The sequence below is a fragment of the Myodes glareolus genome, chromosome X (assembly GCF_982192425.1).
Source record: "Myodes glareolus chromosome X, mMyoGla1.1, whole genome shotgun sequence".
Classification (NCBI taxonomy): domain Eukaryota; kingdom Metazoa; phylum Chordata; class Mammalia; order Rodentia; family Cricetidae; genus Myodes; species Myodes glareolus.
In genome coordinates, this window is record NC_142053.1 from 51,327,160 (window position 1) to 51,344,024 (window position 16,865).

Here is a 16,865-nt window from a genome sequence, read left to right on the forward strand (position 1 = left end):
ACAGAGCATTTGGATGAGGTTTGTGAAAAGCATGCTATGGCTTGTTTGATGGCAATGTGGACCGGCTGTGTGCCTGTAAGTGGGGCAGTGTGTGTGGCTCTAAGAAGCAGTGAGCAGCTCCGTCATGTTGAAATGGGTACAGCAAGCAGGAAGTACCATTTGTACCCTAGTAATATTGCAGCTTAGATTCTTAAGCATTTTGCATTTTAAGAAGCACTTCTGGTCAGAAAATAATTACAGATATGCAATAAAGACAAATCCAGATTTAAAAAAGACCTCTAAATGGCTCACAGTATTGGATAAATGTATGTAGGCTTGGGAAAGAGAGAAAAAATATATAGACAGATATAAAAAGAAGTAAATGTTTTTTTTTAAAAAAAGTAAAATCTTTAAAGAGACAGTACAGACAGTCAGAGATTAAAAGAAGTAAAAAAGAATAAGCCATGTAAAGATGGAATAAACACAGAGAGTCTGGATTATTTATATTATTGTGTTTTCTTTGAATTTTTTGACTGTGAAGGAGCTAACTACAGAGAGACATTTCTTTGTATGGGTTGCTAAGTTAAACCAACATAACGGTATCTTGATTTTAAAATTTGAGTCTAAAGATATGTAGCTTTGGAAAAGAGGTTCTTCTTTTGTTTCCACAGAAGATGAGAACCTGTGGACTGCTTCCAGACCAACGTGGTTTGATGGAACAAGCCTCCCTGAAAGGTTCCTGTGAACAACCTCAAAAAATTACTTTGCCCAATAAACAGTAGGAAGAAGTTTGGACAGAACTATGCCCATATTCCCAAATATTGTTTGTAAATGTTTCTTTCCATTTAAAGTGGGATATGCTATAGAAATGGATACTTTGCATTGGTATGAATCTTGCTTTATTGATATAAGTTTTAGGTCAATTTTGTTATATGTATATTTCTGCTCTTGATTAAGGTATTGTGTTTGTACAGTTCATTTAAAATGTAATGTATAAAATTATAAAAGTTTCCATTTACGCCCCTCTTCCCAACCCCCTCCCACTCCCCCCCCCTCCCTCTCCTCCTCCCTCTTTGTCCCTAAGGTCAGTCAGGGTTTCAAGCCCTGTGGGAAGTTCAAGATCGTCCCCCCTCCCTCCAGGTCCAGGAAGGTGAGTATCCAAACAGACTGGATCCCAAAAATCCAGTATATGCAGAGGAAACTAGTCCCAGTGACATTGTCAATGGCTTCTCAGAAAGACTCCGGGCCAGCCACATTCAGAAAATCCGGCGACATTCAGAGAATCTGGTTGGATCACGTGCTCGTTCAGTCGCAGTCCAACTGCCCTTGGTAAACTCTCATTAGATCCGACCCCTTGTATCAGTGGGTGATATCATCCCTCGCAGTCCTTCGTCATTTTCTTCGCCCTTCTGCTCCTCATTTGGACCTTGGGGGGCTCAGTCCGGTGCCCCAATGTGGGTCTCCTTCTGTATCGCCATCCATCGCCAGATGAAGGATCTATGATGATAAGCAAAATATTCATCAGTATGGTTATGGGCCAAGGCCGGTTCAGGCACCCTCTCCTCTGTCCAGAGAACAATCTGGGGATCTCTCCTTGGACCTGGGATCCCATATATAATCAAGTTTCCTATAAACCCTAAAATGACTCCCTTAGTTGAAATATATTCTTCCCTGATCCCATATTCATCCTTCCTCCCTTCACCCCATCCCGGTCAACCAAGCTTTCCCCATTCCTCCCCTACTCCCTTCTCTCTAACCCTCTCCCCTTCCATCAACCCTCCCACCCCACCCCCCATGCACCCGAGGTTACCTGGGACTCTTGTCTATTTCCTACCTCCTGGCGGATAGCTAAATAATCTTCATCAGGTTCGTCTTCTTATTTAGCTTCTCTAGGATCACGAATAATAGGCTCAAAGACCTTTAAATTATGGTTAGAATCCACTTATGAGTGAATACATACCGTGTTCCTCTTTTTGGGTCTGGCTTACCTCACTCAGTAAAGCGTTTTCTATGTCCATCCATTTGCATGCAAAATTCAAGATGTCATTATTTTTTACCGCTGAGTAAAACTCTAATGTGTATATGTTCCACACCTTTTTTAACCATTCTTCTATTGAGGGGCACCTAGGCTGTTTCCAGATTCTGGCTATTACAAATAGTGCTGCTATAAAATTACTTAAAAAAAATAAAAACAAAAAAAAGTATATTTTTCTGTGTTTGGGTGACTGACTTTGTAGATGTCTGTTAGGCACATTTGACTTACAACATTATTTAACTCCAGAATTTCTCTGTTTAGTTTTTGTCTGGATAACCTGTCTATTGGTGAGAGTGGGATGTTGAAGTCATCCACTATCAGTGTGTGAGGGTTAATATGTGATTTAAGTTGTATTGGTATTTCTTTTATGAACTTTGGTGCCTATGTGTTTGGTGTGTAAATGTTTAAAATTGTAATTCTTCTTGCTGGATTTTTCCATTGATGAATGTGTAACATTCTTCCCTATCTTTTCTGACTTTATAAGATAGAATTATACATTGTGTTATTTTTTGTGTCTAATGCTATTATCTGTAAAAATTGTTCTGGGTCAGTTAATCTACTCTAAATTGTGAATTTAAAATAAAAAGTCCTATAACACACACACAAAAAAATGTAATGTATAATTAAGAAATATAGGTTAATAGATAATCATCTATAATAGTCAAGCTTGTAGTTATGTTAGTTAGATTTTCTAGACATATAGAGATATATGTTAGTTAGATAGCTATTTTTCAAATATTTCAGAGACCTTAAGAATATGGTGTTTAAAATGTTTAAGAACCTAAGACTTTTCATGACAGTGAGACACATGTGCTCCTTGAAGCACCAAACTACTTCAAGAGGAGGATGGGCATTGAAGAGGCCCCTTATGGAGTTGGTTGCCCATTTGGCAAAAAACTGCTATTGCCTACAATGCTTGATAAAGTGGACATGCAGGACCCGCAGAGAAATGACTGCTAAACTTGCCTAAAGGTGAGATGATCCTTCAGGGTTCCTGCTTCACGAAAGGGTCTGCTAGACAGACATTCTGCAGGACACAGAAAAATGTGACAGACAAACTGCCCATATAGGTGGAATTGTCTTTGAAATATCCTGCTTCTTGAAAAAGTCTGCTGGATACTATGGGTCTGTGGGCTGAAGATGGATGTCCCAATGGTAAAGAAAAACTTTGAGTAACTGTCCAAGCAACGATAAGTCTCTGTCAAAACTCAAGCCCAAATGAATCAAAGACCTCAACATAAAGCCAACCACACCAAACTTCATAGAAGAGAGAGTAGAAAGCACACTTGAATGTATTAGGACAGGAGATCACTTCCTAAATATAACCCCAGTATCACAGACACTGAGAGAAACAATTAATAAATGGGACCTCTTAAAACTGAAAAGCTTCTGTAAGGCAAAGGTCATGGTCAACAAGACAAAATGGCAGCTTACAGAATTGGAAAAGTTCTTCATCAACCCCACATCAGACAGAGGTCTGATCTCCAAAATATACAAAGAACTCAAGAAACTGGTCATCAAAATAACAAATAATCCAATTTAAAAAATGGGATACAGACCTAAACAGATAACTCTCAACAGAGGAATCTAAAATGGCTGAAAGGCACTTAAGGAAATGTTCAACATCCTTAGCCATCAGAGAAATGAAAGTCAAAACAACTCTGAGATTCCATCTTACACCTGTAAGAATGGCTAAGATCAAAAACACTGATGACAACTTATGCTGGAGAGGATTGGGGTAAACAGAATACTCCTGAATTGCTGGTGTGAGTGCTAACTGGTATAGCCCCTTTGGATATCAGTATGATGATTTCTCAGAAAATTAGGAAACAACCTACCTCAAGACCCAGAAATATCACTTTTGGGTATATACCCAAAGGATGCTCAATCATACCACAAGGACATCTGATCAGCTATGTTCATAGTAGCATTATTTGTCAAATCCAAACATGGAAACAGCCTAAATGCTCCTCAATCAAAGAGTGGACAAAGAAGATGTGGTACAATTACGCACTGGAGTACTACACAGCAGAAAAAATAATAACATCTTGAAATTTGATGGCAAATGGATGGATCTAGAAAACATCATGTTGAGTGAGGTAACCCAGACCTAGAAAGACAAATATAATTTTAACTCACTCATAAGTGACTTTTAGACATAGAGCAAAGAAAACCAGCCTACAATTCACAATTCCAGAGAACCTAGACAACAAAGAGGACTGTAACATGAGGGCCAGCTTGTTGGGGTTTCTGTTCTGCCCGGTACCCCACAAGCGGCAACTCCCAAGGAAAATCAATCACACAGAGATCTCTCTAAGTTATAAAACTGATTGGCCCATTAGGTCAGGCTTCTTATTATTCCTTGTAACTTATATTAATCCATTATCATTATGTTAGTCACACGGCTCAGTACCTTTTTCAGCTGGGTAGGTTACATGCTGTCTCTTCGGAGGTCTGCACAGGAATGGCAGAGGGAGTTTCCTCCTCCCTAGCCTTCTCCTATTCTCATTGCCCCACCTCTACTTCCTGTCTGACCAATCAGAGTTTTATTAAAATATGATTGACAGAATACAGACAATTCTCCCACACCAGAGGACCCTAAAAGAACATACATAGATCTAATCTACATGGGAAGTAGAAAAAAGACAAGATCTGATTAAATTGGGAGCATGGGGACCATAGGAGAGAGTAGATGGGGAAAGGAGAAGAAGAAAGGAGTGGAGGAAAATATATAGCTAAGTAAAAACAATAAAAAAGAAAAATTTTGCAAATAGAATTCATCAACATAAAAAATAGATACATCATAATAAAATGAGATACATACAAGGACTAAAAGATTAATTTACTATTATAAAAATCAATGTAATTTGTTATATTAAAAAAATATCTTTAAACATGAAGACCTCAATAGAGACATAAAAGATACTTGATAAAATATAACATCTAATCCTAATATTTTAACATTCATTATAGTAGGAAAAAATTTTCAATTTTATAATGAGAAATATATATGTAGGAAATCTCCATCTAATACCATAATTAATGTTGAAAAGCTAAATGTATTTTACCTAAAATTAGAATCAAGGAATTTTTTTATGTCCATTCAACAACGTACTTAGGATTTGCTCCATATAATGAGGCAAGATGATATAAAGATATTCTAACCAGAAGGAAATAAGCAGAACTGTTTCTATTTGAGGACTGCATGATTATCTATGTAGAACAATGCTACAGGTTCTACATAAGAGCTGCTATAATTAATGAATCATTGATAAATGCAATATTAATATATAAAATAATTATATATCTAGCAACTAAAGATTAAAAATTGAAATTTCTCCAGGTGGTGGTGGGGCATGCCTTTAATTCCAGCATTTATGAGAAAGACACGGAATCCCTCAAATCAGATGGTCTATCTAAGCAACATCTGCTGGTCCTGATCTCATGGAGAATGTAAATCTGAAAAACCAAGTATGCTTGGGATGCCACACAAAGTCCCATAAAAAGAGTTAGGGACACAAGCTGATAACATACTAAGAGATTATTTATGCTTTCACGGTGAAGACTGAATCCAAGCCCTTGCTCATGCTGGATCACTGAACTATATCCACAGCAGAAAAGTGTTTGGAATTTGTGGTTTGATTTGGTTTCTTTGTCATTTGTTCTTTTTTTTTTGCAAGAAAGTCTCACTGTGTAATCCAGTCTATCCCAGAGCTTACTCTGCAGTCCAGGCTGGCCCCAAAAATCATCATCCAGCCAAAGTGCTGTGATAAGGGCGTGAGCCACCACATCAAGTTTACAGGAGCAGTTTGGCTTTGTTGCATATAAAATTTCTTGACTGTGAAAAACCCTTCAAGTTGCACAATTCTGCCTGAGTCACTCTTTCTTGGCTACATCTGGCCTGCCTCCTGCCCCTTTTCTCCTGAGCTGCATTTGTTACAGCTGGTCTTTGCTGCGTGGAGTACTCTTTTGCTAGAAATTGTCTTAGCTTGCAGTTGCCTCAACATTCTCTCTCTGCTACCAGTCTGAAATTAGACACTCTGTAAAGATTATTGGGAACCAACACAAGGGATACCATTGCAGAGTCAACACTCCTGAGGGAGTAGAAGCACACTGCATCCAAAAACAATAGAGGACGCCAAGCCCAAATCCAATTTTCCGCAAGCACACTTGAGAACAACCTCAACACATGCATGTGCATGCATGCACACACACACACACACACACACACACACACACACACATACACACACACATATACACAGACACACACACATACTTCACTGAGAGGTAAATCTCTTTGGGAAAGGCTTTTTTGTTCCAGATTACCCAGGATCCACTACTATTCATCTTGCTATTTATACCACACACTCACACGTTGTACACATTGTGCACAAGCACACTGAGACATGCCCTCCCTTCAGGTAGACAGAAAAGGTACAGATAACCCAGGACTCTGCCCCACCCCACACACATAACTAATGCCAGAGTTGGAACTAGAACTCTGCCCTTTTGCTAAGTCAGATCCCAGGCATAAATTCAGCTAGTGTACAGAGTAAGTGTAGAGAAAAGAAGGTTAACTTAGCTGGGCCCTACAGTACCAGTATAATTAATCTGAAAGCAGTAAGGGAGACACTGCAGTCCTATAATTGAGGCAAAGGAATGATAGGAAGTGACAGTAAGTGAAGCACAAAACACTGGGAAATAGTGAAAGGTCCACCTTGGTGGAAAGATTGAACGAATGACGAGTTCTGATGAGAGCAATGGCTGATGCGTTCCTTGGAAAAGGAGTACAGCGCTGCATTCAAGAACACAGACTTCTACTAGACTGCCTCTGGGGTGGATCTTAGCTCCTCTAATCACTTGAGATGTAATCCTGTCAGCTTCTTAAACCTGAGTCTCATTCTCCTCACCTTAAGAGTGGGAGCAGGATAGGGCCATCATGAGGGAGTCTGAGGATCCAGGGAGTTCATACACATAACTTGGAACAGGGGCTGCTACAGAGACACTTGGGTGATGTTCGCTGCCATCACTTCTGAGAAGAGCTGTGCATTGCATCTGAAATGTTTCCCAAAGGCCGGTAGATTAAAGGCTTATGTCCCAGCTTGATACTATTGAGAGGTGGTAAAAACTGTAAGACACAGGGCCTGGTGGGAAGCCTACCAGTCACCGGGGGAAGAGATAAATGACCCATCCCTCTCCCTCTCCACCCCTATTCCTCTCATTTATTCTTAGCCCTGAAGCAACTAACTGCTCTGCCTTCTGCCCTCTGCCACAATGTATTGCCAGAGGTCCTAAAGTAAGAAAACCAATTGACTCTGGAGTGAAGTTTCAAAACCATAATCCACAATACATGCTTTCTCTTTATATATCAAATATTTCAAATTTTGTGTTATACTAAAGGAAGGTAATTAATATATGGGGATGAAGTGTAAAGAGTTTATGGAATAATGTGCAATCAAATCCTTTGGTGTCTTCGATCTCTCTGTCATCCGTCTCCATGACATTAGCTACATGAAGGCTTGTTCCTCAACGGGAGACTCAGATCTGCCTCAAGTTGTAGTATTCATCCTACCTGGCGCCCTGGAGCTCTTCCTCAGTTCTCCTGCCAGCAGCTTAGCCCTGACCTCAGAACCTAGTTTTTTCCCCACTATTAACTTTGTTCTTTATTTCACATGATTTAGTAAACAATAATGTATAGCAGTTAATGTTCTACGTTTTGTGTGATTATTGCATGCTATTTGTGCAGTTTCGTGTATATGCATGTGCACATGTGGGGCGGAGATGTATATGAATGCGTGGGTACATCTGCCTGTAGAGTTTTCTAGAAGACAACTTTGAGTGTCATTCCTCAGGTGCCAGTACCCTTCTGTTTGTTTGTTTGAGACAGGTTCTCTCTCTGGCCTGAAACTCACCAAAAAAGCTAGGCTACCTGGACAGTGAGCTTCAGGGGTCTGCATGCCTGTGCTTCCAAAGCATTGGGGTTACAAGTCTGTGCCACCCTGCCTGGTTCTTTTTGTTGTTGTTGTTTTACAAAGATTCTGCAGTTTCAAATCAGGTCTTCTGGCTTAAGATGGAAACAACTTTATCCACTTCCTTATCTCCACAGCCTTTCCTTTCTTGTTTGTTACAAACGAAACTCTTGTTAAAGCACACCATCTACTTTGCTCAGAATCACTCCCGCTGCCCATTCCCAGCTCTCTCCTCGCTAGTCTTCCTCTTCCCAAATAATCCCCCTTCTAACTTTCATGTTATCCATGTAAATAAAATATAAGTTCCATGTATGACAGAGAACATGCAATACTTAATAGGATGATAACCATTGCCATGCAATTTATTCAGTCTAAGTTCTCCAAATGATTCCATGACACGGGTATCCCAGTGACCCAGATACCCCAGTGACCCTTCCTCACTAACTGTCATAACCTTTTCCCTTCCTCTAAAGCTGGTGCTGGTACTCTTACAGCCCCAGACTCCACCAACAACTAGACCACTACCTTATCCTCATCAGCCCTCTATTCCGGTCTAGCAACGAGTCCTTACTACAGCCTGTCTGATTTCCATTAGGCTGACCAAATTCAAGCCTGGTTGTACCTTTAGAACATGTCTCCAGATTCCTCTAATAATGTTTCACTCACCTGTCAAAACGTCTGCGCTCCTTGTGGTTAACACCTGACACAGTAGGTATGTCAGGATTACCACTTGCCAAGCCCAATTGTGCCATGCTCTGCCTGTTGGATCATAATTAGTTCTCTTGCAAGCGCTGCATGGTCTCTAGGCTTTGCTGTTGGCCTTGGTAAGAACGAAGGTGAAAGTATGTCATGCAGGTCAACATTACTGTGCTAAGGAGATTGAACTTGATTCGCGATAACAGTTTTCTCTGGGGCTTTCGGTATCTCACTATAGCAAAATCGAAGATTTGTAGCAAACACTTTTAATTTACATGGATATTTATTAATTTATGCATCTATATGTTTTATAAAGACACAACACCAGTAATGTTATGCGCATGAATGCACAAATATATTAAACTATAAGAATGGGCAATCCACATCTATGGGTCCTGCATCCTCAGATATAAGTAATCAAGAACTGAAAATACTGGGGGCCATGAGTGTGTATTAAATATGCACAAACATTTTTCTTGTTACTACTCCCCTAAATAATATTGTATGGAAACACTCACCCCCAGAGCAAGATAGTACCTGTCCTAGTGACTGGAAGGCTCAGGTGAAAGCTCAGGTAGACTGTGTCTACCACTAATCCCACAGATTTGAGTAACACGTCCCAAACTTTAGAAAGTCCATGCCAAGAGACCCAGTCCACAGTGGTGGATGCGGTTTTGATGTTTATCAAAACAAAATGTGCCAGAGACTTGGGTACACATCCTGTGACACTGTACAGGCCCCTCTAAAACACAATCTAGTTCATCGTTGACTTAGGTGATAGTGTTTGTTTCCGTCATCACAAGAGCCCCACTCTGGACAGATAAACGTGATGCAAAATCTCATTCTCTAAGGTAGGACACACCTAAGACTTTCCTCAAGAGCAATGGACTGGTGGAGTATAACAATGGGAAAATCCTAATAGCCTCCATTCCCAAGCTTGATTGTGGGTAGAGCCTCTAGGACAGCTTCAGTGGCACAGAGAAAGGCATGTCTCCTACAATTCTGTTGTACCCATCATCACTTGTAGTTGACCTTGAGCCATAAATCCATTTCATGAATAGGAAGCCTATAGCATCTTGGGCCTGGGTCCTACTCCAATAGTATGCTGGTCTTAGGAAGTAGTGGTGCACAGTGTGACGCAGCCTGCTTATGTTGGTGGTCTGTTCACTCACAGTGATCCTGGCAGAATACCGTGGTGCCTGACCATAGATCTGTGACTATAGATGAGAAACCTGGCCCTATTGGTGCTTCCAGTCAATGCCTGAGCAACACACCCACTACGGGTTTGGAAAAATCTGGGTGTGACTTTCCCTCTAGTGGTAAAAATGGGATAACATGCACAAGGAGGACTCCTGGCCAAACTGTACCTTGATGGCCTCTAGTGCTAACATAATGGAAGTGACAACAGACACAAAGGCCACTAATGTAGACTTTCCCGGATAGACAGGCACAGATAAAACCCGGCTTAGTAACAAGAGGTTTTTTTTTTTCTTTTCTAATTTATTTATTTACTGAAAAAGAAAACAATCTTTTTTCATTATAAGTACCAATCCAAGTTCCCACTCTCTCCCCTCCTCTCATTCCCTCCACACACCCTCCCACCCCACCCCATCCACTCCTCAAAGAGGGTAGGTACATTGCTTTGGGGAAGGTCCAAGACCCTCCCTACTATATCTAGGCTGATCAAGGTATTCATCCAAAGAGAATAGGTCCCCCAAAAGCTATTACACTCAATAAGGATAAATCCTGGTGCCACTGCCAGTGGTCCCTCAGTTTGCCCCAGCCATGCAACTGTCAATCACATTCAGAGGGAATAGTTTGGACCTATGCTTGTTCCTTCCCAGTCCGGCTGGAGTTGGTGAGCTCCTATTAGCTCAGGTAGATTGTTTCAATGTGTGTACCCATCATGGTCTTGACCTCTTTGCTCATATTCTCATTCCTTCCACTCTTCAACTGGATTTTGGGAGCTCAGTCCAGTGCTCTGATGCATTCTCTGCCTCTATTTCCATCAGCTACTGGATGAATGCTCTATGGTGATATTTAAGATATTCATCAGTATGACTATAGATCGCCAAACCAATCCTGTTTAATAAAGGAACTTCCCGAGGCATCACCATCACTGACATCAAGCTCTATTACAGAGCTACAGTAATGAAAACAGCTTGGTATTGGCATAAATACAGAGAGGTTGACCACTGGAATTGAATAGAAGACCTGGATATTAATTCACATACCTATAAACACCTGATTTTTGACAAAGAAGCTAATTTTATACAATGGGGAAAAAAGCATCTTCAACAAATGGTGCTGGCATGACTGGATATCAACATGTAAAAGAATGAAAATAGATCCATATCTATCCCCATGCACAAAACTCAAGTCCAAATGGATTAAAGACCTCAATGTAAATCCGACCACACTGAACCTGATAGAAGAGAAAGTGGGAAGTAGCCTTCAATGCATGGGCACAGGAAACCACTTCCTAAATATAACCCCAGTAGCACAGATACTGAGAGCAACAATAAATACATGGAACTTCATAAAACTGAGAAGCTTCTGTAAAGCAAAGGACACAGTCAATAAGACAAAAAATCAGCCTACAGAATGGGAAAAGATCTTTATCAATTCCACATCAGACAAAGGACTGATCTCCAAAGTATAGTAACAAATTTTTCAATGCACAGATAACATCACACCCTAAGATTATGGAGAACCACAACCTTACTAAGTCAAAATAAAGAGACTGAAAGTGACCATACAGTATAGGAGATCTCTTGGGTAAAGAATTTCAAACAGCTTTCTAAAAAAGCCCAATAAACTAGAAGAAAACAAAGAAATTATTCAATACCTTAAGAGAGAAACTTCATAAAGATATGGAAGTTATTAGCAAAATGAAACAGAATTCTTGAGTTGAGGAATACACTCCATGAAATTAAAATGAGAAAGAAGGTATCAATAGCAGAATAGATCAAAAACAAGGAAAATTAGTAAGCTGTAAGACAGGCTACTAAAAATGTACAGTTTGAAGATAAAAAGAAAAGGGAATGATGAGAAATGAAGAACACTTACAGAATTTGGGGGGAAATCCTTTAGAGGACAAATAACTAGAATGGTGCTTTATCTTCATTTTCATTGTGGACTGAAAATGTACAGGAGATACAAGTGTATCCTTGAAGGGATTTATACACAGGTTTCACTAAGAAGGGAAGACCTATTCTGAGTGTAGGTGGCATCATCCCATAAACTAGGGTTCTGAATTGAATAAAAAAGAGAAAGGGGAAAGGCAGAAGAACATTAGCATTCATCTCTCACTGCTTCCTCACTGCAGACACTGCCATGGCTTCCCAGTGGGGTGGACAATGCTCCCCCTTTTTAAACCTTTTTCCCTTGTGTTCTTTCTGTTGGGTATTTTATTGTAGCAGTGAGAAAAGTAACTCATGCAATTTGGAGATGGAGTTTCCAAAAGGATTCGAAAATGCCAAAGATGTAAAAAGCATACTGAAAGAAATAATAACAGAATATTTCCCAAGCCTACAGAAGGACACAAATATCCAGGTACAAAAAGGTCGGCATGGTCAACAGCCATATTTTATTCAACCAAGTCTGCCATAAAATAATTTTAATAAAACATTAAAAACACGATTCCAAAGACTACACAACAACAACAACAACAACAAATCAAATAGCACATTTGCATCTCTGTTCTTCTCAGTGTAACGGTATAGACCAAGAGACAGTGGGATGAGGTTTTCCCAGTACTGAGATAAAAAGAACAGAAGCCAAGAATACTATCCAGCAAAGCTGTCCTTGAAAATGCAAATGAGATAAGGACATTCCCAAACAAACAAAAGCTTACATAATAGATCCACACCAGATCTGTCCTACAAGAAATGCTTCAGGAAATTCTTCAAACTGAGAGAAAAAAGATATTAATGAGTAAGAAAAAAATGTAGGAAGGGATAAAACTGAGTGGCCAGAATGTGTACACAGTCACAATATGTTAATATTAGAAACATGTGTAAACCATACATGCACATACTGTAGAGATAAGAACAATTAAAAAGACTAAGAACTTCATTAAATGTTAATGTTAAGACGTAGTGAACTGTGAAAGATATGAAACAGCACATGAAAGTCCAAGCGGGGGAAGGGGAGGATAAGAGTCTATTAGGACATCGACCCTGTTTTTCTGACCTTTTCATATTAACTTAGTACTATTTCAAATTGCTTGCTATAATGAAAAAGTCTTTTATAATCCTCATGACAACCACAAAACAAAACTTTATCGCAGAAAAGCAAAACCTAATAAGCAAAGAAGCAACACACACACCGTGAGAGTAAATCACTAAATCATCAAAGTTGACTACAAGAGACTGAGGAGGAAAAAAGGAAAGCAGAACAAAACTTGAAAACAAGAGAAAATAGGTGTGATAATTAGCCTGAATGCAAATTGATTAAATCCTCCAATTAAAAGATATAGAATGATTTACTAGCATTAAAAAATCCGTGACCTACTTTACAAAAACACACGTTATTTCTAAAGACAGAGACTGAAGTGAAAGTATGGAATAAGATTGTCCATGTCAATTGAATTGGAGAGACGGCTCTGCAGTTAAGAGTACTTGGTGCTCTGCAGAGGACTAAAATTCAGTTCCCGGGACTCACAGCTGGTAGCTGACAACTCCCTATAACCCCTGTTCAAGGGAATCCAACACATTCTTCTGGCCTTTTGGGGAATACACACACACACACACACACACACACACACACACACACAAACACATACAGAGCCTTCAGTCCCCTACACAATATACACAAGCAAAAATAATAAAAATAAATCTTTTGTAAAATAATGATACTATTATTACATACAATTGGAAACCTTATCACTCTTTATTTACTTTGATCTAAGGACTCTTTTATGTGACTCTGAAACCATATAAACACAAACAAAAACAGCAGGTTGTATTTGTATGTTTGTACATTGTGTGTTTGTATGTATATATATTTATAGTCAAATCTGAAATCATGTACAAACAAGCAACACTACATTCACTCAGCAGGTTATATTTATATATTTACATATACACATACATATATATGAACACACATAACATTAACAGTCAAAGAAAAATTGGAAACTAGACCATGAAATTAAGATGGAGGAACAGGAGAGGGACTTGGAAAGGACACAGAAGGGGTTGGAAGGAGGAAAGTGAAAGGGGAAAATGATGTGCTTATATTTCAATTATAATTAAAATAGAAAAATATTTTATATTTTTATTGTGAATCTAGCACTTAATGGCCGAGACATCTTTCAGCCCTAGGAAAATATTTTAAACTTAAGAAAAACATCAAATTTTCAATATTGTCAAAAAACTTAATACATTATAGCAACCATTTATGTGGCACTTACCGTTTATTATGTATTATAATTAATCTGCAGATTGTGAGAGAATTACATATATTTGATGGAAAGACTTCCACTTAACATAGGGACTTGATCATCCACAGATTTTCTATCCATGGGAGGCCCTGGAAGCAATCGTCCACAGATACTTAGGAGAGCTGTTAATAGGTATTCAGCGCATATTTTCCCACAGGAGCTGTGCATCCTAGAGATGCCTCAGTGGAAGTCGTAAAGTAGAACATGGCTTGGAAAAGGCAAAGATGGAGACCTTCAGAAACACTTCTGTAGCGATTTAAGTAATAAGAGATGGTGGCCTGGGCTCAGGCTTGTGCTTAAAGCAATGAAATAAAGACACAGAGCAAACTATGAATAAACCTCAGAAGCAGTTCACAGTCCGTTGTGAAAGATAAATTGGCAATGTCACATGACCTGTGATAAAGTGCTGATCATCTCTATTCTTAGTTCTGTGCTTTAGTAGATGTGTGTCCCCAAGCCATATACATAACTGCCTTTGAGAAGAAGCTTGTAGTTGCCTCTGTTGCTCCAAATCTGGAATGCACCATTTTAACTGTTTGTTCTAGAACCCCGAATACCCACCCCACGGCAACTGCTGTTCAAGCAATGACTTTTATATTTCCCAGTCTGTGTCAAAACATAAGAAAACCAGGCCAAAATGCCACCCAGGTTTGGGAATTGCACCTTTGCCAACTATGAAGATTGAACTACCTTGGCATAAAGGGAGGATTTGAACAGTAATAATACACAGAAAAGGAAAATGGTAAATTAATTGTCAAATTAACTTTTTTACATATGTAGATGTTTACATAATGAAGTATTGGTTCTAAAAGATGAAACTCATCAATTTTCTTTTTTCCCCTTTGTTCCCCAATCCCTGGTTCTGAAAGTCTTCATTAATTATCAGTGCTGGCTGTAACTGGAAGTTTCTCTCTTGCCTCCCCCTAAACCCTCACCAGTTCCCGAACAACGACTCTGAGGTTAAATATTAATTACAAACTGTTTGTCCTATTATCTCAGCCTTATTAACTAGCTCTTACAACTAAATTAACCCATTTTTAATAGTCTTATATCTTACCATAAGACTCATGACTTGTTACCCAACATCTTGCTTCCACAGCAGCTACTGGCATCTCCCCAACTCTGCCTTCTTTTCCTAGTCTCTCTGCTTGGATTTCCCACCTAGCTATATTCTGCCCCGTCACAGGCCAAAGAAGTTCCTCTATTAACCAATGGAAACAAAACAAATTCACACACGGAGCACTGGTGGCACATGCCTTTAATCCAAAGACTCGGGAGGCAGAGACGGGTGGATCTTGGTGAGTTCGAGGTCAACCTGGTCTATAGAGCGAGTTCCAGGACAGGCTCCAAAGCTACATAGAGAAACCCTGTCACAAAAAAATTAAAAATAAATAAATAAGTCTTTAAAAATTAAAAAGAAAATCATGCAACTTGCCTTCAGTCAGTCTGTTAGGAAATGACAGGAGTACAACTTGAATTCTAGAACACTCTCCCATAAAAGTATTAAGAGCACACATTGCACTCATCATTATGCTACACTGCTTCCTGAAACAGAGTCAAGAAACAAGAGACCATACACCGAAGAAATCATTCGTATTTGTCATTGACTTTTCCTTTTCTCTCATATCTAATACGCATTTTATCTGAAAGTCTTGTCAAATACATATTCACAACACATATACCCCATAGCTTTCTCTAAGTACCATCATCCTTGGTCCATGTCATCACTATCTTTTGCCTGGATTGTTCCAATAGCTTTACAAATTGGTCTTCTGTCTCTGGTCTTGCTATATTAATAATTTGTTCTTCACAAAGTGAACAGAGTGATCATTTTCAAAAATATATACAACATTGGTGCATAAAATTCACTAATGATAGCCTATTGTTTTCAGAATAGCATATAAATTATTTCCAGAGTCTATTAGAGTTCTTGTTTAAGTAGCCCCTGTACACCATTCTGATGTCATTCCCTTCCCATTCAATATTCTATGATACTTTTCATGATACTGTTCAAAACTGTAGCACTTACTTCTATTTCAGGCCCATTTCACATGATTTTCCGGCAATACAAAATGCATCTCCCCTAGTTGTTTGAATGGCATGTTCTATCTTGTTAATCAAGTTTCTGATCAGATGAAACCTCTTCGGTAATGCCATCTTTTATTATACAGAGTAAATTAGTCTAAGTGTGCACATATATACAATATATTATATGTCATTCTATCACACACTCCTGCCATATTTACTTTATAACTAACACGTGAAATTGTCTTTTATGTGTTATTATCTACCACCACTAGAATGCTAAGTTCACCACTAAATGATAGATTTTAGTTTTTTTCACTGGTAATCAAATATCTGTTAAAAAATAAACAAAATAAATTGGGGGCAGGAATAATGGATACCAGACATATTTTTAAAAGTCAGATTCCTGGTTTATGCTACCAACATTAGAAGAATATAAAGATCCTGGCCTAACTATAAGCCTCAGATGCCTCTGTAAGCCTAAAGCAATGAAATTCTAAGTTACCAGAAATTTGTGTGGCACATGACCCATATGATGTGCATTCTCTCTGCCTCATCTCCAGGTTACATCTCTGTTTCCATAACCTCTTTACCATCCCTTTGTTTTACTCCTCTGTACTGATGCGTTGGGCACTTCTAGGATTGTCTTTTATTTTTAAAACTTAATTCTTAATTAATAGTTTCTTAATTCTTCTCAGAAACCATGAATCTA